The 24,222-nt window shown below is 33.7% G+C and overlaps 1 protein-coding gene across 4 annotated transcripts in view; it reads left to right on the forward strand.

Annotated features, from left to right (window-relative positions):
- The window catches only part of LOC134539580 (octopamine receptor beta-2R-like), a 697,934-nt gene that overhangs the window by 439,499 nt on the left and 234,213 nt on the right, over positions 1–24,222 (forward strand). The window lies entirely within an intron of this gene.

Raw genomic sequence — 24,222 nt, forward strand, 5'->3', positions numbered from 1 at the left:
CTCTCCCGAATTATAGTGAAATGTTTTGCCGGAATAATTGTTATTAACCAAACAACTTATATCTCAACATTAGCAGCAACACATAAAAATAACATTATCACTTTCATTTATTTCTCCTAAAATTTGTATTAGTAATTAAATATATTTGATTTTTTCAGTCTCTTCTTCGAGTTATTTTTCAGTAATGTGACATTTAATATTATTGTGAAGATTGCTATTAAATTTGTTATTATTTATGTATTGAGTTAGTTTTAGTAAAAACTAATTTATGCCACCTCACTCTGTGGGATGATTAAGTTTGTTTTATTAATGTTTAAGGTCAGAAGTTTTAGAGAAAAACCTTTCAAATAGCGTGGTAGCTAGGCGCGGTCTCTCGCGAAACCAAACAATAGAATTTTGTTATTAAAAATTAATGTTTACCACTATATTTTTAATAGTTATGTTAACTTAACTATTGCCTTAACTAATATGGTTTAATTTTTAAATAGTTTTCTTTTTAATTTAACTGAAAACTATGTGGTAGTTATGTGGTTTAGTAGTTTATTATTCTTAATACCGCTGTAATAAAAAACAATCGATTCATTAAAGAATGTTTTTTTAACTATACTGAAAAAAATAAATATTTTTACCACATTTACAAGAGTTCTTAAGTAAATGTATGAAAATACCATGGTGTTTCTCAATCAAGATTACATGAATAATATTTAATAAGTTCGAAGATACTCAGAGGTGATTAATCTGAAGCTTATATTTGGGCCGTTTTCTTGTAAGTCTTTGTACAACATGAAACCTCTATTTCATCTTTGAAAATTTCCCAAACCTTTTCATTGAAGTTCTAGTGACATAAAATTACAAAAATAAAAATTGTTGAAGTAAACTTAAACGTCACGATTAATTTTTAACCGCTATGTTTTTTTACTGGTTTGTTTTCATTTTTTTACCGTTAGAGAAAAAATTAGCGTAACTGCAACCAATAACAGTTGTGATAATTCTCAAGTGTTTATGTATCATGTCGCCTGTGGTAACGTTAATCGTGACTTATATTGGAATGTTAACAAACTCGTCTGGAAAAAAATATATATTATGTAGTGCTTGAAAAGGATTCAGATAAACGCAAACCGAGAAAATTTGTTTCAGAGTAGATATTTGGTAGCAACGTTTTTACCCAAACTCTTTGTGTGTAAGCTTTACTTTATTACTACAGGATGTTGATACCTCGATATAAATTCACGGCAAATTAATTGAAATTTTTTCTTTACGTTTGAAGCTTGTTGAATGCTTTTCAATTCCTGAATGAAAGCGTTACGTAACCTTTTAAAATTAGTTTTAATACATGTCTTTTCAAAAATACATTTGCTGTTGGAAAAGTGGTTTTTTAATTCCCCTCCACCCTTTTATCCCAACAAGCGTATTTCATATGAATGGTTTGGACGAATTTGTAAGGCGAAAAATGTTTGCATTCTGTTATGATATTCTCAAAATTTGCTAAATATTTGCACTTTTTTTCCCTCTCTATACTACTCCTAAATTTTCTGCGTCTATACTTAAGCAATAATACAATATTTATCTTAGTTATCTGTCCATCTCATCTGTAACTCAGCGTACTTTGTTAATTGCGTAAGTTTAACTGTAATGTGTACTGATTTTCCATATATCCTATTATTATATAACTACCACAAAAATACTTATTTTAGAAACCATATTACGGTGTCAAATCTCGCTAATGGACTGTTGTAACATCAGTTGGAGTAAATTTCGAGTACTATATTGGCACGGACTTTTTCACTGTTAGGTTAAAAGCATGATCACAAAATTTTTACTATGAAATTTTTTATTATTATTAAAATAATCTAAATAGCAACCACCGAACTGTATTGATTTAAACAAGTGATGCTTATTGATTCTAACTTCAGAATACAAAAATTTGTAGTACACGTTTGGTAACGATATTAGTCTAACCATAAGCCATTTCCAATCCAATTAAAAAACTCCACTAAGATATTAGTTTCATAAATGACATTTCATCTTTATTTGTGTTCAGTGAATTAAATTATTTCATTATTATAACTTAAGTATTTTGTCTATTTATGATGTCACTTAAATTAGTGCTATTAAAATATGAAAGTTAAAAAAACTATATCTAAATCCTAGCAATAATTAAAAGCATAAAATCGTTATATTATTTTTAACTAACCATTTGTCCTGAAGTTCTTCGTTTTAAGTACATTACAAATAAGTAAAATAATAGCATTTTTCCCACAGCCCTGAAAATTTCAGGGGTCTAGGATTATTGTGAAGCAAATGTTTTAATGATTTACGAACACGATTCTGAAAAAAATATTTGCTAAACAACAACACTCACATACGGACGTTTAATTAAAAACTATTTGCTGCATGACTTCATGTTTAAGTCAATGCTAGGATTGAAATACCAATTGATCTTTAAGGTTCTCTAAATGATTTTTTTAAAACCTACTGAAGTTTAGAACCAATTATAAACACATTATATAGTTATAGTGTTAGAGTTTTAACACGATGTTCTAACTATAATTTGAAGAAGCAAAAAAATTTACGATTTAAATGGGAAAAAGTCTTGTATTTTTAAAGGGGTTGTTCCCACCGTTCGCTTAGAATATGAATAGAAAACCACTTTGGGAATAAATCACTAGCGGCTGCGACATCTGGCAGGGTATTCAACTGTATTACTTAAAGTCAAAACACGGTCTTTTCGTATTAAATGTATACGAACACTTCATATTTGTTTAGTTAAAATACGTAAAAAAAAAAATAAAAAAAAAAGCTGAGAAACTTAAAAAAAAAAAAAAAATTGCTGTTATTCGTTTTTTTTTTTTTTTAAGTATCTCCACTAGTCAGTAACTCTTACTCGCTTTGCGCCAGCGTCGATTCGTACGTAAAAAAGGCTTTGGAGTTTGTCTTTGATATCACCGTGGTTCGTGAATTTTGCCTTTTTTTTTTGCCGTTTTTTTTTTTTTTTTGCCGGTTTACGTGCTCAATGATGAAGTGGTAGATTCGAGCATGCTTCATGGTCGTGTGGTCACGCATGGCTTGGGCCTGCCTGTGCCACTCAAACGATCACCATGGATGAATGAATGACTGAGTGAATGAATGAATTGAATGAATGAATGAATGAATTAACTGATAACTTCCGGGGAAGTTAGTGGGTCCATACTGATTTAGGAGCGGTTTGTTCCCAGAATGTTTTAAACGAATCTTTTAAAGGTTTTATATTTGTGAAACAAAAATACGTTGATATTTTAAATTCTCAGAAAATTATATTTTATTTTGATACCACGAATTGTACTGATATATCATTAACGTGAGAGTGAGTAAAAAAAAGTCTTGGTAAAAAGGCCCATTGCCCTGTAAATTTTTAATTGAGGTTAAAGTTAACATCGATGTCAGTAGGGGCGATGAGGTTTTAAGTGACGCAAACAGTGTATCAAAGGAATGCATTGATTAAAGGAAAACAGGAGTACTAAAAAAAATCCACTTACTCGTGGAAACGTCAGCCATGACTTCAAATTGCGAAGAGATCCCAGATAGCAACATTTTCAGGAAACGAATACAAATCGCATTAATGGAAGGCTACATACGAGCACTTTTTTTTCTATTTTATTTCATTAATTAATCTTTGACGAGCCAAGAATAACAATTTTAATAATTTATTTTTGACAGGTTGAAAAACAATTGACATCATAACATGTTTTTACTCTGTGCCACAAGTGTGACTAATAAGTAGGTACCCTGTATACCCAGGCACACATAATATGTGCAGAGCTTCAAAATAAATCATACGACTTGAGAATCGATCAAGATATCCGAATTAAGTCTGTAAATGAAAAGTATTTAAGAATAAGGTAAGGGCGCGTGCTTAGTTTTGTTTTTGGATTTGGTTTTTAAACTGTATTTTTAGAAGAGTGCATGCATATGGTCTAAGCGCGTGTGTTCAAAATAAATTTTAGGCATTAAACACGTGCTAGAGATTCTTGATAGCAATAAAAGGGTTTTCATTATAACTTTTATATTCATTACTCAATCGTAAAATGTTATGTGTACCGCTCAGATATTAGAGTTGTCCTGTGCACGACGAGAAGACTTCCCGCCAGCTCCCGGCATTGCGCTTAAAGGCGATACCGCGGCAGAAGCACCATATAGCGTCGCACTTATCATCCTGTCTCACTAACACAAATACACCCATGACCAGCCGGGACCCTTGACACAAATATAAATGCTCAACCCATACTTAAACCAAGATTCTAACCCGTGACCCCTCGCACCGAAAGCTGGCACGCATTTAACCAATGGCGGATAAAAGGGCGGCAATATAGTTAAATAACTAATTTATTCACAATTTTTTATTCATCAGCAAGTATTATTAATTTACACATTTATTGATTCAGAATAATAATTATATCAAGCGTAATACCTAAACATTTCTGCATGATAAATAATAATTAATTCAAATTAATTATCTAAAAACCATCAATAATATTAAATAATGAGTTCGAAATACTTAATTATATTTTATGCTTTAAATTTTTTATTGTGAAATGAAATTGATAAAAAATATGAAATATTTATTTGTATATTTTTCCGTAGTTAAAAGCGATATAAACGAACAAAGATAAGAGAATTAAATACAGACGTGAAACCATCAATGAACTTTCGTAAGAGATATAAAAATTTTCTGTTAACATTTTTATTTATGAAGTTTTAAAAACCACAAGCTTTTTAGTGCATTATCACTAGAAGGTTATGGACAGATTTCTCTTAGGAGATAATTTATTTTGATACATTTTAGAATATAAAAGTAAAATGTTATTTAAGCCAGACATTTAATTAAAGTGGTGAACATTCATTAAAGAAAACACACGCTGCGGGCATACAACATGTAACTCTCAGTCCCGCTTCATTATTTCAACGCTGTTCTTCGTGGTTTGTATTCTATTAGTCAGCAATATTATTTCGAATTTACATAGTATGTCGAAGGTAAATATATGGTCTTGGTTTTGAAAACAGTATGGCACATTTATTAGACATTCTAGGCAGCGTTTGTGGAATATATTAATGTAGCAAATTTCATTCTCAAATTTGATCGGTATAGAAAAAAACCGTATTAGTTAAATTTAATTCTCAAATCAAAATACCTTATTGATGTGCTGGGTACTTTTAAGTTTAAAGATGTACAAAACTGTGTGAGTAATTTTTGTTATTCATATAATACTTAAAAATTTGACTTGATAAAAAAATTGTTCCAATTCATTTGCCGCTTGCATTAGGTTGATGTGAAATAAACTTCAACTATTATTTTTTTAACTGTTGGTCAAAAACAGTTTTTCTTGAACACTTCCTTAATCACGCACTTGATAATATAAGAATACGCTAACTTCAAAATCTAGCATTAAGGCCGCGATGTGATGTGGTGTGGAAGGGAAGAGAAGATAAGAGAATGCTTTGAACCAACTAGTATAAAGTTATAAATCCTACACTCCTCTTTCCGCAGCTATCTGACAATAGACGTGTTAACAATGAAAGTAATGTTCTGTTGTTCCAATGGTTGCGAAGTGGTAGTGTTGTGTTTGGCTTCCAATTAAAGGGCTTCGTGCTTTTAAGACGAAAGATTACAGATCTCTTTTTGTAAAAAAAAAAAATAAGCTATATAATAGATGTTTTAGTGTTTCATAGAGTCTCGACAGTTCGAATGTGTTTTCCATTTTGGAACAAAAGAACTTTTATTCCATTGTGCTGCTTAAGGATTATGTATTTTATTACATCCACTTTCTTTTAAGTTAGCTATATTATTTTCTCATTGATGTGTAAAATCATTTTTTTTACATATTAACTACATATATCAATTTCTTAAAATAAAAATGTTTCTCATTTGAAATTTTTTTTGTATATTAATATATAATCTATGCATATTTAAAAAATTGGTGACCAGTACTAAAAACGCATATAATATATTTCTGTAGTTAAATTTTTATGAAGTTTTAACATTTATTAATGATTTTACCCGTGGTTGTGGTTTTTTTTTTTGCCTGTGGGTTAGTAATCATAATAAAGTCAATCTACATGCTGACCCAGTCACAAAGTGGACGAAGAATATCAACATGAAAATTATTTTATGATTCAGCACGGATATAAATCCGTTTCAAATAATCTTATGCTTGACGCTACAGCACAACACCTCGACTCCAACAGATTAATTTTTTCTGAGTCACAAATAAAGTAAAAGAATATTCTTATAAAAAAATACTTCTTTATGACATTTGTAAGCAATCGTTGAGATATATCGGACCGTTATCATGATTTTAAAAATGTAATATAATTAATAATAAAGTTGAGCCCACCTTTATTTTTCCAGTGCTATTTAAATTAAGCTCCTTAAAAAATAGTAAAACTTATATAAATGTTTTGATGTGTTCTCTTTTAAGTGCTGTTCTTTTTCTGCCTTTGCTTGAATGGTCGTCGTGCTGATAACTTGTTGGTAATTACATAATTTCTTATCTCAAATAAATGTATATATTTTGACCTCCGTGTAGACAATGAAACAGTTAATGATTTTAAAAACACTATAATATATATGTTACACAAATTTATCATAGAGAAATAATAACACTTAAGACTGTGGTTTTGTCTAAATTATTTTGCTTTTTAAATTAATTTTAACCCCCACGATTTAAATTGAACTATTTTTTAAACTCTAGTTGTAAGTGTTTAATTGGTTTTATCTATTAAATAACAGCAAATTTATTTTGAAACTTTTGAATGAATTGAAATCATTGAATCTGTAGATGTTTATCGATTAATCGATTTTATGCAGCCTTTATCGTTAAATAATTTTTTAGTTTAAATATAATGGTGATGTGTTAAATCAAGTTGTTTTATTAAAAATCTAAATACCTCAGGTTGCTTTGATTCTTAAAATAAAGGTTTGCATTCGTTACCACAGTTAATTAGTTGCGTAATCAATATATTCAAAATGTAATTAGGTACGACCAGAAAAAAACGTAAAATAAGTGTAACTTTAAATTGTATGAATATTTTAATAGCGGAATTTAAGTAATGTTTGCAAATGTAAACAATTGCATATAAACTAGGTCACGCGGGGCAAAAAAAAATATTTTAACGATAGTTTTATTTCTACTTCATTCGGCAAGCACCTCCATAGAATTAACACGCGTGGTGCACATTTCGCATTCCTCACCCAACCGCCAATTAGTCCCAAAGGTGTCAGCGGTGAGCTACGTATGCAGTCCGTCGGAACATCCCCGTGTGACATCGCTAAACAGAATGGTTCTGGGTTTTCCAGGTTGTTACTTGTGGATATTCGTACTGTTTGCGCTTGATTTACTTTTCCCCTCTTCCCTTCTCACAAATTACATTGTTTTTACTGACTTTCATCCACCCCCTCACTAGCCCCCACCTCGTACAAAACCACCACCCGGCTACAGTGGACGAATAGTAATTTGCATCCACTTGACCCCCCCCAACTACTCTTTCCCGAAACAACCATCGACCACTACTTTTCCACCCCACTGCATTTTCAACGTGGGTCGCTGCAAGCTCGCTGACCTCCCCTATCTAACTACTCCTTTACCTCCCCTTCCCCCTTCACCGTCCTCTTCCCTGGAACTGCCAGTAAGCGCGGTGGCTGAACAGCTGGGACCACCCCATTTGACCCCGGCAATTTCGCTGGGTGGTTTCGGGAGACGGTGATGAGGGTTGGGGAGGAGGTGGAGGAGGAGGGGGTAAAAGGGGGGAGGGATGTTGGCGACCCCACGCGGTCAATTTGTCAGTTAACTAACCCTGTGGGTTGTTGCGCAGGCGCGCGCCAGAGCGGTTTGTGGGTAACGGTTTGATGGGTCGCATGGGGTCGGAGGAATTCCGATGTCAATCAACTTTTCCACCCCACATTTTTTTCCCCGTCATTTTTCCTCCCCCTTCCACACATGACAATTCCAGAAATTTCATTATTCCCTTAAAACCTTCACTGAACTTCACGTCTCAATGTCAGAAGGTCATTAAAGATGAAGGGGAAAAAACCCACAAGGAGTAAAGATAGGAGCCAAAATATGCCTCGATGTTTGCAAAAGTTTTTAATTCCATAACATATTATTATCGTTTGATATTGTAAATTTGGCTTTGTAGCGGAAAATAAAGTTTTTAAATATCATAATTTATTGGCTATTGAATGCAATGTATTAAGTGAAGGCATTCCAAAGTATTAATTTCATCACTTAATTTCAGAAACTCAGATTGTCATTAATATGAGCTATTGGTGTATGTTTAAAATCTTTAATCCCGAAAGAATCACATTTAATATTTTATTTCGATGAACATAAAAAAACTGGATGTATTTAATAGTGAAAAAAAGTGAGATAGTCTTTCAGTACTCTCCAGTGATGTGTAGACATCTAAACTTGCTAACGAGCAGATTCATGTGTTCTCATGTTGCAAATAAACTATGGTACGTAATTCGGACGCGCAATTTTACGTAAAATCCTTTAAAATATGGCCAAGCGGGATACAAATACGAAACGTGTTCTTTTCTAGAGAATAACTGTAAAAATTTTCCTCCTTTTTAAAACATTACTAATTTTCTTTAACAATATGATAATATTTAACCGAACCCAATCAAAACTGATCTAGATCAGATAAGGCTAATTTTTATTTATTTCCTGCACTGTTTTTCCAAAGTCCGTGCATTTGATGCGCTTCAAATAGTTTCAGAAGAGTTATGATGTGTTTTGTGTGCTGATATAGGCAGGGTGTGTTCACTGCGTATCCAGTGTGTGTGTACTGTGTGTTCATTGTGTGTACTGTGTATTAATTGTGTGGGTACTACTGTGTGTCCATTGTGTGAGTAAAGTTAGTGCACTTTATGCTCTATATGTATTTTCGGAACAGCTACGAGGCTTTGGTACAAATCGAACTCAACCAACACAACCCAATTAAGATTATATTAGGCTCATTTTTATTTATTTTCTACAATTTTCTCAAAGTCGGTGCTTTTAATGCATTTCGGATAGTTTCGTAACTGTTTTAATGCAGTTCGTGCGCTGGTGTAGGCAGGATGGCTTAAAAGAACAAACGGTAATGTTAGTGCACTTGATGCGTTACAGGTAGATCCGGAAGAGCTACGATGCTTTGGTGCGAATCAAACTCGAACCGTCCCAATTCAGGTTCGGTTATGTTAATGTTTAGGTATTTCCTACAATTTTTCTCAATGTCGGTGCATTTGATGCGCTTCGGGTAGTTTCGGAACAGTCATGATGCATTTCGGGCGCTGTATATGCAGGATGTCTTAAAAGTAAAGTAAAGTTTGTGCGCTTGATGTGCTTCGGGTAGTTTCTGAACGGTTAAAATGCAGTTAGTAACAAAGTTTAAGCTCATGTGTATTTTTTTTAAAATAATAACTACATATCAAATATAATTTAAAAAATGCCATACATTTTTTGACATAAGTTATGATTTATGGTATGGATTAAGGCGCATGTGTGTTCATGCAGTTAGTAATAAAGTTCAAGCTCATGCGTATTTTTTTTAAAAATAATAACTACATATAAAATATAATTTAAAAAAATGTAATGTATTTTTTGACATAAGTTATGATTTATGGTATGGGTTAAGGCGCCTGTACGATACTATCATTAATTTACTAAAGTTAAATTTTCAAAATATTTAATACTTTTTAGCATATGCTACTATGTATGGTACCAATTATGGCACATTAGGGTACAGAACTTGCCTGCAGCATAAAATTAAAATAAATATTATTTTTTAATACTTTTAACATGTATTTATACCATCTTTTATATTCAGAACGAATTAAGAAAGTACTTATGATGAAAACATGCCAATGTCATATGAATATAGTTATATTTAAATTTTGTTAAAAACGTTTTAAAAATGTTTTAAATGCTGTAATACTATAATAAGGATAAAGGGAGAGTCATAAACTAAAGATACACCTATGGCATTAGATAATAAAGTAATATTAACATTATATTTGAAAACATTTTACAATTATTTTCTAAACATATATTATCATATACATTTTAAATAAAGAGGCGTAGTGTAAATACATACCTGTGTCATGAAATAGAACTTAAATTACCATTTTAATAAAAAATAAGTTAAAGATTATAGGAATGAAATTGACATGTTATAAACATACCTATGCAATAAAATAAACTTTTTTCTAGGGCCTGTGTCAAAAGACAAAACTATTACCTTAGGTTATATTGTAATTTTTATTAAAGGAGTCGTAAGAATTTTTTTTTCCCTGAGATATTCTTACTTTATATATACGTTTATAAGACTGTTTTATTCGACGATATCATGGTAGCCGAGCGGGTATAGGCATATGCTTTAGTGTGGACTATTTTCAAAGTTATGCGCCGTCGAGTGAGGTTGGTACTTTGATGGGTGATCACGATTATTTTAAAACCAGAAGGAAAAAAAAAACATACGTATGAATCATGCGGATCCGCCATCTTTTCAAGGTTTTCGAGACTTCGGCGCGCACGCAGCCCCGTTCCGGTCAATTCAATTTCAAAGTCTTTATTGTAATTATTTGCACTCTTTACAGGTTTTATACATTTTATCTCGGCACATCAGCACTCTGTGCTCTTTTGCCCGTAATTTTTTTAGGTTCATGTTATACACACATATTTATACTTGATCCGGTCCATGTTCACGAAATTACGCCTACCAAACACCGCATAGCGAGAACTAAGATTTTTGCACATCAGCAATGATATAGAATAGAGAAGATTTGTGTACATTGCGTAAATAATAACCAGTTAGAAATCAAACGGTTCCTTTCAATATAAGACATTGACTTGTTATAGGAAATTTTTGTACGGTACTAAACTAAAATCAAACAAACAAATTAAAGCCATCTATTTTTAATTACTCTACGTTCTATTTCTATACTAAATAAATAAATTTCTAAATAACCCAAATGAAATGTGCCATGTACACCAATAGCGGGAATGTATTTCATTATATTGTACGGAAATTTGAGATGTTGCAAAAGGACGGAAAAAAAAATTATTGCTACAGGTTGTATGTACAGAAACAGCTTGTTTTTTACAGTTTTTAAAACGGTTTCCTGTTATTAATGTCAAAAGCATAAAAGAAAACCTTCCTTTTTTATGTATGATTCACAGTCATTATAGTTATTTACGGAGTACGGGTTTTGGTAGGTGTAATTTCGTGAATGAAACGGAAGTCGCAGGGAACAGAAGTGTGTAACAACAGGATGCTGTCCTCTGTGGTAGATGGCAGGAACCAAAGTTCACAAAGAAAAAGGGGATCTTTAATGTATTAACTGTTTACTGAATTTTAACCAGTTGGGCGGAATTTAAATAAAATTGCTTATCGATAATCAGGTACAAAGCAGGGATTAAGTTTTTTTATTCTTTTGCTTTTTTCTACCGGAGCCGTTTTATTATACAGTTTAAAATTTCTTCCAGCAAATAGAATGATTCGACAGTTGACGTAGCTGCTCCGGCAGCGAATTCTAGCGGCGGGTGCGGAAACTACGTGTGATTCACGCCAAGGAATGTAGTTGGAAACACCATTTCTAATATATAATCACGCTCGGCATTATTTTAAAGAATACTGCGTTGAATTACGTGTCCACTAATATGCTCGCTACCGAGGTTAGAGATATAACACATCTCTGGCAAGTAATTAAACAAAACCGCACACTATGGCAATTTCATGCAGTCAATTTGCGGAATCAAAAAGTATGAATACTTCATACTGTTAAAAAAACCCAAGACAATAAAACCTTGCAATCAGCGGCATTCCACGGTAAGATTTCTATAGACAGTTAAATATGAATATATAATGATTTTTTTTTAAAATCATGGACCAAACCCCAAAAATATCAGAATCAAAATAATTCAGGATAATATCTCCTTAAACTACACCAAAACAAGACCTCAGCTGATTATTTCCAACTCCATGATATCATCCCGTTTTGGTGTAAGCCTTCCAGACATTCTGTACCTTACACAGCAAAAACAAAGAAGAAACTCTTGAAGGTATGAGGTAGGTCAGGCTGATTAAGTAGTATCTGAGGTACTGGGGTCAGTAGTTCAACATTCCAGATCATCTGCCAAAACTGAATCAAACTTATTTCTGATGCACGGCACATAGATTCACTGCGGTAGAAAGTAGTAACCATCCAATTAAGAACAGCTGCGTTTTGAGTAATATTACTGGTAGTAAGAGATCGGTGGCTGAGAGAACAAATTGGTTTGATAAGTGTAACCACTTCCCAAGTCTCAAGAGGGAGAAACGTTTGTGTTAACCCAACTGTCCGACAACAGTATAAAAATAAAAGTGAATTTGTTTTCTCAAAGGTGGTTCAGAGAGAGGAACAATATTTTATTCTTTAGATTAGGTTATGATTATTTTTATGACAATTTATGAAAATGTTTTCGTCGAACTTTAAATGTTTAATACCGTGTAAATTGATACACATAATTTTTATAACTTATTTTTCACTGATACAATAGCAAATCATTAATTAAATAATATTAAAATTTATAGAAACCAAATATTTTATATGTTATCTTGTCCACTTTAACAAATTTTGTTTTGGTAAATGGAACAAAAATGTTCATATAACATTACAGATATTTTTAAATCTGTACATATACATGAAAACAAAAAATATCAGTACAAAATAGTGTTCGTAGTTATACTGGGTTTGCATTCTAACACAGGCATGAATGCTTTTTGTTATCCCAGTACCTCCAAAAGTTGAAAGTTTTCTAAAACCTTTACCTGAATAGCTTTTACAGTAAGTTATATCTGCGCATATAATAAGCATGGTACAAACAAATAAAGCCCATCATTGAAAATTCGATTATATTTTCTGTGGTTTAGGTAAATAATGCTTGTAAGAAACCTTATTTTAAATATTTTAAAATGTAAATTTTTTTGTAAGATGTAATCAGTACTATCTCGAAAAAAAATTATTAATTTAATGCAAAAATAACCATAGAAGTATATTGTAAAAAGTTACAATAACTTTCTTACAGTATTACAAACTATTCCTTGGAATGTTTTATAGAAGTACAGAAAATGTTTACTCTGTGTGTGCTCACAATATTTTCTTTTAGGTTGAGTGATTTTTTAACGTGTATACGTATATATACGTTGGTCATTTACAGCGTTACCCTTGGTCACGACCTGCGACGGACTGAAACAGGCACAGGGGGAGGGTTCGTGGATGGGAAGGGTCAAGGTCCCAGCGAATCCATTGGGCAGAGGTTATCTGTCCGGTGTCGGCGCGCGAACACGTGACGGACAATTGGAGATAATTGCGACGAGTCGTTAGTGGCAGTTGAGACGGTTCGGCCGCGGCCCCCCTGGGACCTTTTCGCGACACCACGTGACAAGGCGCGGGGAGGGGGTTGACGGACAACTGGAGTTCGCAGTTAGTCTCACTTGATCTCTCCCGCAGCTCTTTTTAAACTGACAAGAACATCCGAACAACTTAAAGGTTAGCCAGCGCAACCGATATGCGCGGGAACTATTTTTTTTTTCCCCGCATTTACTGTTGCTATTCTGCTGAAGATACGCTGGATTGTATGTATGTCAGTGCGTTAATACCAAAAATTTTAAATTACTGTTTTTTTTCTCCCCAGTCTTTTAAAACATCATTAAAATTCCTACTTGTTCACAGCGATTGCCGCTGTTCAGCAATAGTGTTGCTTACAAAAGGCGAATGAAAACAGTGTTACTCGCTCAAAGGAGGTTTGCTGTGAGGTTATATTTTTATTTTTTTTATCGTTTCATATTGTTTTATAGCATTCTCTAACTTGTTTTTAGATTCAAAAAAACATAACGTTAGGTATTTTTTTATGATTTCATATTTAGTGATCTCCAAACAAAAGAATTAAATTTCTGCACCACCACTAGCATCAGTGATGTCAACGGAAGGTGCATCGGCATCTTCCCAGCATCGCTGTCGTTAACTGTGACCAGAGTTTCTTGAACGACAGTAATGCTCGTCGACACGAGAAGAGAGAATGTGCTAGGAATCTATTGTCGTAAGAAACTTAACTGTGAGAAATGAATCAAGGCGTTTGCAAGAAGCGATGATATGAAAACACACTTGAATAAATGCAAAGGAAGTGCTGCGCGGCAGAAAGTAAAGTTTTCTGTCCAACAGCAATGTATCGACGCGCTTAATAGTGCAGCGGGAATTGGTACAACAGCAGTAACACCAGTGTCTAGTTCGTACCTGAAATATCCGTATTCATCGACTAGACATCCTTGCAGCTGTTGCGGTATGCAGTTTGCATTTGCTCATTATGAACAAACACACGATACGAGTAAATGCATGAAGAATCCTTCTTGTATGATATTTCGCTGCGATAAGTGCTATGTTTAGTTCACACGTATTAACAGTTTGAGACGACACGCGAAAAACTGTAAAAGATACATAGGTACTGTTGAACTAACTGCAGACATTTCGACTCCTCGATTAAGGTGTGTACAAGCACACAAGCAGATGTGCAGCAACTGATTCCGATGAGGCCTGGACTGTACTAGGTGCATTACAGGTAAATGATAATGGATTCTACCTGGCTAAATTCACTTTTCGTGGGAATTTCGTAAGACTTTTATTACCTGAATTGCTCTCTTCCGCCAAGAGATGTTTGTACGTTTCTTACTGATTTCAAGAAGAATTTTGTTAATCAACTTGAAGAAGTATTGGAAAACGATCACTCTGTGAAGTATAATTTTTGGCTGGAATGCATTTACGGTAAATCTAAGCCATTTCAAGACCAGACTTGCAAAAGAGCATTTAATACTGTTCTTTACCAATCGCATGAGTCTGTAAATGATGTAATTCAAAAATCTGTCGTGAAGAAGAATAGCAGGGAAAACGTAGCGGATGGACACAGACACGTGAATCGATTGCAACTAAGAACAAGCAGACTGCTCACTGAGTGAACAACTTTTATTATTTTCTCGTAACTGTAAACTTGTAGTACCTACATTAGAATTTATGTAATATTTGTTGTGTTTTTCTTTAACCAGTCACGTGGTATTTTTAATTGAATTACTTTTTTTTGCATTTACCAAGCAAGGATCGAATCAAGTGCTGAAGTGATTTGAAACAATGATTAAAAGATTTTTTTTTTTTTTTTTTGAATTGTTCCCGAATTTTCAGATAAATACTTAGGAATTTCCAAAATGAAAATGGTGACAAAGACGGCCGACAAGATGATGGGTATCCTGGCAATAAATAATTACTGCACACTAGTAGGTAAAATTTAAACTAATATGTTGGTAGTGCACTCTAGTAGACGGAAACAAGATGACGGATCCAAGATGGCCATCGCGACATTATTCTGTTTTGGCGTAATATCTGCCTTGACAAATAGTGGTGGGAGGTCAGTATGCCAGCTGCCACCACAGAGAAATTATCCGTCGCCATTTTTAATCGGATGACCACACTGGGTTCAGAATAAGGACTATGATGCGAGTATGTTTTTTTTATAAATTTAATATATTGAAAATAATTTTTTTAAATATTTAAATTTTTCCCAATTTTATAGCAAAAAAATATAGGATTTTCAAAATGACGACTGTAACTAAAAGTGCAACGTAAGGGAGTAGGGCGCTCGATATCAAAATGGCTAAATCCAAGATGCCGTCGGTTTCAAGGTCATGGTCAAGGTCAAAGGTAAAAGTCAAATGTCAATTCAAACTTCAAGTCAAGGTAAAAGTCACGATCCAGGTTTAGTGGCTTGAATTTTTATTGTTTTTTATTTTTAAGGACTCTTAAGCAGCTTTTAGGATATTTCAAGCAGTCGGAAATTTTTGCGATTAATATGAGAAATGTTTCTTCGAAACAGGGAAATGTTTAGAATTTTAAGTATTTTGGGTCACTTTTTTTGGAATTTTTAGGAGATTTGACACCAAAAATGGCCGCCTCGACGTAATGATTCTCAATTATTGACCAGCACCGCGCACGCAGTCTTACACAGACTTGCTGACGCAACCTTTCGTGAAAAGGACGAGTGGTTAGTGTCTTATCATGCATCCTTGAGCTCTTGAGAGAGTTTGACACTATCTGTTAGAAATGAAAACATTTAAACACAGTTGATTAGCCAGCCAACAGCTGTCTATGCCACTTAAGTTTTATCTATAACTGTCAAATGAGATAATTGAAACAGTTAAAAATAAACATTTCAGGAAAAAAAGGTGTTAAAAATTTATAATTAAAAAACACCAATTGGTAGAGACCGAAAAAATTCGCGGTTTCAATGACCTCTATGTTAGACTCCATGATACTCTATGTACTGGGACAAATTGCACCTGCTCATTGGACACTGACTCGTGACACGCGTCAACTGGTTATTTGATACGTATTTTGTTGAAGGTTTTTCATTGGTTTAGAGTCCTTCAGACAAACGGTGGTCCAATCGCTGACTCAGCATAAAGGTGTACGTGTTTGGAGTCTAGCCTATCGCGAAATGAACCCGCGAATTTTTCCGGTCTCTACCAATTGGTGTTAGCGTCAAAAGAATAAGGATATTCTTTTACGGCGAGTTCGCACTGAATGCTGGTTTGATTTTTAAGATTCCTTTGGTTGAAGCTGCATTGGCACAATGTTAAAAAAAAAATCTCACCTTAACTTTACGAAGAACGCTGGTATCAAATTATTCAGGGATCTTCATAAAAAATAATAAGTCAACCATAAATCATTGATGGTACAAAGCGTAATGGAAGAATGTGTGTCTATATGTATACATATACCTATATGTATACATAAAAACATAAATACATAAATACATACATTAGTTCAAGGTAAAATGTTTTATAGATGTTAAGTTTGTAAGTATTCAGATTTAAAACAAAACCGGTCGTGAACAACACGTTTCAGAAAACAGCGAAAATATAAACCAAATTCAATTGGTGATCAATTCCAATTGATCTTTAAATATTGGTAGGTTCAAATACATTCGAATATTATCTTAGCATGCGGTTATCTGCAATAAAGTTTCGTTATATATAAGTAATATGTATATTTAAATTCATTTCTACGACCGGAAATGTTATGTTTCAAAACCTATTCGTAAGACGAGAATTCAAGAGGTATTTATTGATCTCCAAGGTAATTTCCTAACCACACCAGAAACCGACGCGAAGGAAAATCCTGTCCTTCAAAGTCCCCTTTTCTTTACTTCTCTCATTTCCAAACGACGTATTTATCCCCATGGAAACCAGCAGATGAAAATTTTTTTCTCTTCCATCCTCTTTTTTTTCCATTTCTGCTTTCATATGCTCTGCGAGGATTTTAATCAGGCGGGCGGAATAAATTAAAAGAAATGCATAGTACGTGACCGTAGAATTCAATTAGCCGCATTTTAAAATTTCATCAAACGGATAAAAAGCGAACTTCGCAAATTCAGTGTGCTGATTCTTAAACGTAGGCTGTGCGATCTACTTCATGGCAGTTGGATATAATTTTCGTCGTTTGTTTGGAAAAACAGTTTTAGTGCTAAGGTTGGCAAATATTGATCCGTCCGTTAACTTTAGTCGCATCAGCGGGAAGCAAGACGTTTCAGTTGCTATCTATCTAGCTTTCAAGTCGCAGAGAAACTGTTGTATAGGCTTATCGGCTGCGCAAAACGTTTTTTTTGTTTTATCTCTTAATAGGATATTAAAGTACACATCGTGCATAAATGACGAGAATATAAACACGATAGAATCTATATGATTTGACAGAATTCAATAAGGTTGGTTTAATTTGCTAGATATTTTCATTACTGAGACCTGAATGTTCATAAATAATCAATAAGTGTAAAGTTAAAAAAAATTACAACAGGTTTTTCATAACATAAAGGCTTCAAACAAAAAAAAATTAACTAATATGAAAAAATTGTTTATCTTAAATTATTAACATGACACGAGGCATAGTCTACCTCAATAAAAAGCATTTCTTAGAACAAAATATTTTTTTAATGATTTTCTTTCACAATTGCATATTAGAATGTTTAAATAAGTTTAAATTTGCTTAAAATTGAAATACCTAAGATTTGGTTATCATGGAGGCTTTTCTTTTGTATTTTTCGATAATTTTTCAATTAACGTTATTTTCTTCATATTTTTATATATTTTAGTTTCAAGCACTTATTTTGTTAAAAATTTCCTGTACAATTTTTTTTACACTAAACACTGTATTGAATATTTCTGTACATATTAGTCTCCCAAATTAAAATGTCTAGCCAACAAAAAAAAAAAAACTTGTCGGATACTGTAAAGTCATTCAGATTATATAACTGTTTTCATATTCTCGTCGTTTATGTACAATGCGACCTTTCCTTTCAGTTTAAGGGCCCCGCCTTTCTGCGCACACATAAGGTGTGCAAAGCTTCAGGAAAAAATGACGGGAGTTATAAACTACTCAAGAGCTTCACGAAAGAAAGGCTGTGATTGGCCTCTCAGCTGCACCCAATCGGAAAACAGTATTATAGAAAGAATAAATTGTAATAACCTCAGCAGGCAACTTTACTCTGGTGATAGCGGCTGCAATGTCAACCGAAACGTCGGTAATATATTCACCTTGGACGCGGTTTCAACCCAGAATCCAAGCTACTTCAATTTATTTTTCCTGTTTGTTTCTACGGCTCTCTGGCATTTTCTTGCTGATATCATATTTTCTCATCAAATAAATACTTAATATTTTTTACGAACTGTAAAATACCACGCAAGTATTAATAATTATAGCCACTTCCATTACTTTAACTGATATTAGATAATGTTTTGAAAATATTTTTTTTATATAAAATTTAAGAGGATATATAAAAAGGCAAAAGTGCTTTCATGATAAATTTACAGGAAAATGCCTTGCATATAATTATTGGTCGCAAAATGAAGCGTGTGATACAGAGCCTTAAAATAGTTTGCGTCCTTACCACTTTGTCGTCATTTAGACGCGAACGCCGAGGATTTCAATTACTTTTCAGTGATCTTGGGTCCCATTATTTATTGTTAGGAGTCCGCTTTTGTATTGTGTTATTTTTTTAAGTCCCGCCACCCCTAGTTTCTGCATGCACCCGTGCACCGTGTGAGCTTGCCGTTTACCTGCGACTTTTAACCGAAACTTTGTAACCTTCCTCGTGTTCCAGCCATAGAGCGGAAAAACGTGATCAGACTTTTCTTGGGCGAAAATTCAAACGTAGCTTTGAATACAAGAACAGTTTTGGCCAACTTTTTTTATATTTTTTTTTGCAGAGAAACGTCAGTTACAAAATTCCACGCGTAAAACTCACAAATAGCAGCTCGCTATCGAAGGTCTTGGAATCGGAAAAGTTAAAATAAAAACAAATATAAATAGATATCTTTAAAAAATACCGAAAAAATATCGCCCTGCAATAAAAAAAATTATATATCGTATGGAATTTTGCAAGGCTTAAACTAAAGCCCGTTGCTCGCAAACTGATGCGTGCAAGTAATTTTGCATGTGGGGTGTGTCAGCGGTGCTAATTTCTTCAATTTAATTTCAACTAAACAAAAGAATATCTAGAAAAGGTATGTGAATATTAGGTTATATTTGGTATTCGTTGCGTTACCACAAAGTTAACGGTCACCATTCAAGAATTCGCCACTGTCAAGTCTGCAGCACAGAATAGGAAGATACATTCTGATTCGCCAAAACATTCTCCAATCAAAGCCGGCCACAGTGACCAATCACAGCTTGGCGGTGAATGGCCTCATATAAATACAGTGCCTTCAGTTGTCAATCGACCTTAAAAAAAAGAATGTAACAAAGCACGCGAAAACTTCGCCCAAACCATCAGACACTAAGAAACAGTAATTGACTCGGTCCACGACAAACTAAGATCTAGATTACAGGCTTCATGTTTGTCGGGTTATCCATCGAGAGCAACTAGGTTTAGTGTTTTTTTATGTTCATTAGAAAAAAAATGTCAAATGCTCTTTAGAGCAGAGAGCTAGGCGAATGAACTCTAGTTATTAAAATTTCGTATCGATACTATAAAATTCATATCACATAACTATGCATTTGACCTTGGCTTATTTTTCCTTGTTTTCCGCGTGTTTGTGTATTCGTATTTCTTTGTCCGTCCTTAAAATTTTCTCTATGCAATAACAGTGAAAACCAATAAATGTGCGCGTATAACGAAATAATGTTTTGAATCAGTCTACCTCATTGCCAGAATTATTCGAAGAACGTAATACTGATTTGATTCTCGTGTGTATATGTTGTTTATTTGTCTTTTTTAACACAGGTCTAAAAGAAACTCTCTTTGGTGGGCGGTAGCTGACCGTAATGATGGTTTTTCGAGGGTGAAGTTTGTAGCAGCCACTAATTTTCTCTTCTCACACCTCCGACCCTATATTTCTCCCTCCCCACCCCAATTAAGCCTTTCACCAGTAGACCGAATGATGGGCGGAGAGAAGCAGTAACATTAATCATTTTAATCGATGGCCTGTCTCATCTCGCTTTCTTGGCTTACGGGAAGGGTATATAATTTGAGAGTAATCGTCGATTCATATAAATGATTAGGCGTTCATCGACCATTTTTTTGACTCTGATCAATATTTGCCGTCGTTCATCAACAACGGTCGTTGACTTTGGTTTTCATTGTTATGACTGGTGGCTAGAATTGTTGTTCTAAGTTAAAGGAATAAAAACCCACTTTTCACTCGATATTGCAATCTTAATCCTAATTTAAATAGTTTGTTGCTACCCTTACGTTGATGACAGCGAAGTCCAAACGTCAAAGACCATTCATTAACTTCTGCAAAGCCTTATTAATTTTTTTGTAAACTTTTAAAAATGACTGTTCTGTTCTTTTATTCTAGTGGTTAAACTAACTCCTACTAAAATAATCTAAGAACACACAAGGAACTTCAAACAAGAGAGCCACAATTTGGTAATAACTGTCTATTAATAAAAACAGCTTATATATAAGTAGTGTAAATATAAATCTTATTAATATAAGCTAAGCATATTTATATATTAAATTTTAAAATAGGAAAATATGCATACAAATATATAAATAGCTTAACATACGTATTATAAAAATGTTTAATATGTATGTAAGCATACGTATAAATATATTCACAGAGCTAAAAAAAAGTTATAAGCTGGGTTAAACAATGCATCACTCACGGAAAAGCAAAACCCGTCACCGGCAGAAAGCAAGAGGAAAGAGAAGCTACATAGGTTTTAACACCGATTTTCCAACACCAAAATTCATTGAAACGATACCTATACATGTTTGGCCAATGCAAAAGCCAATAGCAGCAGAGCTGTCCTCTGACTGGTTGATACTAGAGCCAGTGGTAGGAAAATGCCTATCATAATTGTCTACCTGAAAAAAAAACACCTAAACTTGTATACAGGTTAAGTCTTAATTCAATCAACAAATTTCAGCAGCAAGTTCATCACTACAAGATTAATTAAAAACCTTAATACGACTTACAGTCTAAAGTGCATTCGAAGTATGGTAGTTAAGTTTGAAAGACAATTTTATTGTTAATAATATACTATTTAAGATGGACCACTGAGCGTCGATAATTTGAACACCACCACGAATCTTTGTGCTGAAGGAATATTATTTCATTGAAATAATTGAGACTAGTACATGGCACAAAAATGTGTAAAATATAGGCCTTTATCCCAATGATCTCAAATAAATAATTTTGCTACAACTAAATTATTCGCGATAGTTGTCGAACTTCATCCAATTAAACAAAATCCGACGGCTCAGTGTTCCAACTTAAATACTTTCTTTATTAATTACGATAAAATAATTTTTCAGCTTCAACTTAAAAGGCATTAGGAATCTCTTTAGATCATAAATTGTAAAGAATTTTCTAACTTGTTTTGTCTTTAGCCCCATTTTTATCTGTTTAATTCAGACTCGTCATGTATAGAGCCCTACATAGTTCTAAGTGTATTCTTAACCCTGATGCAGCCTGATGAAATGCAGAGCGAAACGGTAACACACAATCACTGCAACGCACCTTAATCTCAAAAGCCACGATGGTTTATCAGACAGTGCTCGTGAAATCCTGCAATCTACTTCAGTGTAATTACATTCTAAGGGTAATTTGTATAACCTTTTACCAAGCGTATGTTCTATTCTCTCTCTTCGTACGTCTGGTAATTTACATCCAAATTGATAATAATTAATTAACACATACACGTAGCACCATGTTAAAATAACGATCCAACCCCTCCATTAATATGCATGCGGCTTCTGGAGTCCCTGTAGAGCATTTAGAGTTTAACACACAATGGTTTTGTTGCCAAAATATCGTTCGCGTACTGCGCATAGTAGTTAAACTATATTTATACGAATAATTTTAAAATTAGTAATAAAAGACCATTTGTTAAAAGTAAATTGTCCATCTCTGTGAGTTCCACTAACTGTTATTGCATTTTCATATATTAAAAAATGCAGAAACTTCACGTGACTGACGAACAGATGAACGTACGAGACACACTAATATTATATTTGTCCATTAGATGTAGAAAAAAAGACCGGGTAAGATAAAAAAATTGTTGGTCAATTGTGTTAAATTAGGAGGAACTACTATGAGCGACAATTTGAAAAAGTAATTTTCTTGAGCATTATGTTATCTGGGTTTTTACATTTTTTTTACACTATTTTCCAAATTATTAAATATATTTTAAGAGTTTGACGCTTAACAGCAAGGAATCAATGAATACGATAGTAGAAAGCGCTTCAAGTATCCCATCTCCTCTACAAGCAATGCATTTACTGGCACATATTTAAGGTGTGTTGTATGTAACTATGGGATTTGATGCGGTTACCCTGTGAGTTAAATGCATGCAAAAATGACAGTTATTTTACTACGTATGTTCTAAAGTAAAAAGGTAAAAAGAATTTAAAATTACAATTGAGGAATATCTTTCAAGATAAAAAAAAAACATTTTTTTTTTATTTTCACAAGCGAGACAACATGGCAATTTTCTTTTCATAATAAATAGTGAAAAAATATTTTTAAATAGTGTATGCCTTTCAGTGCCAAATATAAACTGGCCCGATTGGCTCGCATGGCCATACAGAGGAAAGAACTGTGCTTTAACAATGTGATCAACCATAGCCATTAACATATTTGCCAACAGTTTCATTGAAAATAATAACGTTCGACTTGCACTCAAACCAGCGACCTTGAACTAAGTTCAACGACCCACTTGTAGCGGACCAGGCGTGGAAGGTAATAAGCTGGGATTGATGCGTCCTGCCACGAGAGAGGAAACGTAATTTTCGCAGACGAATCCGCCGGCTACATTTTCTCCCGGACACAGGACGAGAAAAGCATTAGTCGTCCTGCACAATCAAGACCTCGTCGGGTTGCGGTCAAATGTCCAGGAAGCAATTTTTTTTTCTTTCCACCCTCCAAAACGCAATGTCCGTGAGGGGTTTTCTCGAGGTAATCTTTCCCTTGACTCGTGTTCCAGACAACAAAAGACCCGCGCGCCTTGCTGAAACCCTTTATTTCCCGACGTGAAACGCAATAAGACTCTTTCCTTTCACGTTTGGATATTTTTTTTACCCCCCGCTCTCCCTATCCCAACGAGTAAAGTCCGTTCGAAATGTAATTGCTATCGGGCACATTCGCTTTGTCGTTCTTCTCTCTGCTTTTAACACACAATCTGCAAAAACAATATATTTGAGTACCTAATAAATAAAATATTCTATTTAGGTTCGTTTCATAAAAAGAAAGGAAATCATGCTGTTAAGCCGTCACGTAAAAAAAAAAAAAACGTTTTCCCAAAATGGTCAAAAGTTGTTTTCATATAATTTCAGAAGCTTATGCTTTAAAACCAAAGACCCGACATAACCGATTAATGTAGCCAAGTTGTTTTATATTTCGATACTAATTCATGCAAGGTTACTAATCATTGAATGATGCGGTTATGAACACTGTCCCCTGATAACAAATTATAGTATTCATTGTGACATTTAGTCATCCATTAATGTGTAACTTTATTTATTGGCATTATATTTCGGACATTGACGTATGTAGGTACTTCATATTATGCAAACCTACCTATTAATTTCACATATACTTTACACTCTATAAACACTCGTGTAGTGGGTTACTATTAAAACAGTAACACAAAATTGGTATATGTGACGATGGGGACAAAGC

Source organism: Bacillus rossius, chromosome 15 (genome assembly GCF_032445375.1).
Source record: "Bacillus rossius redtenbacheri isolate Brsri chromosome 15, Brsri_v3, whole genome shotgun sequence".
In the NCBI taxonomy this organism is placed as follows: Eukaryota; Metazoa; Arthropoda; class Insecta; order Phasmatodea; family Bacillidae; genus Bacillus; species Bacillus rossius.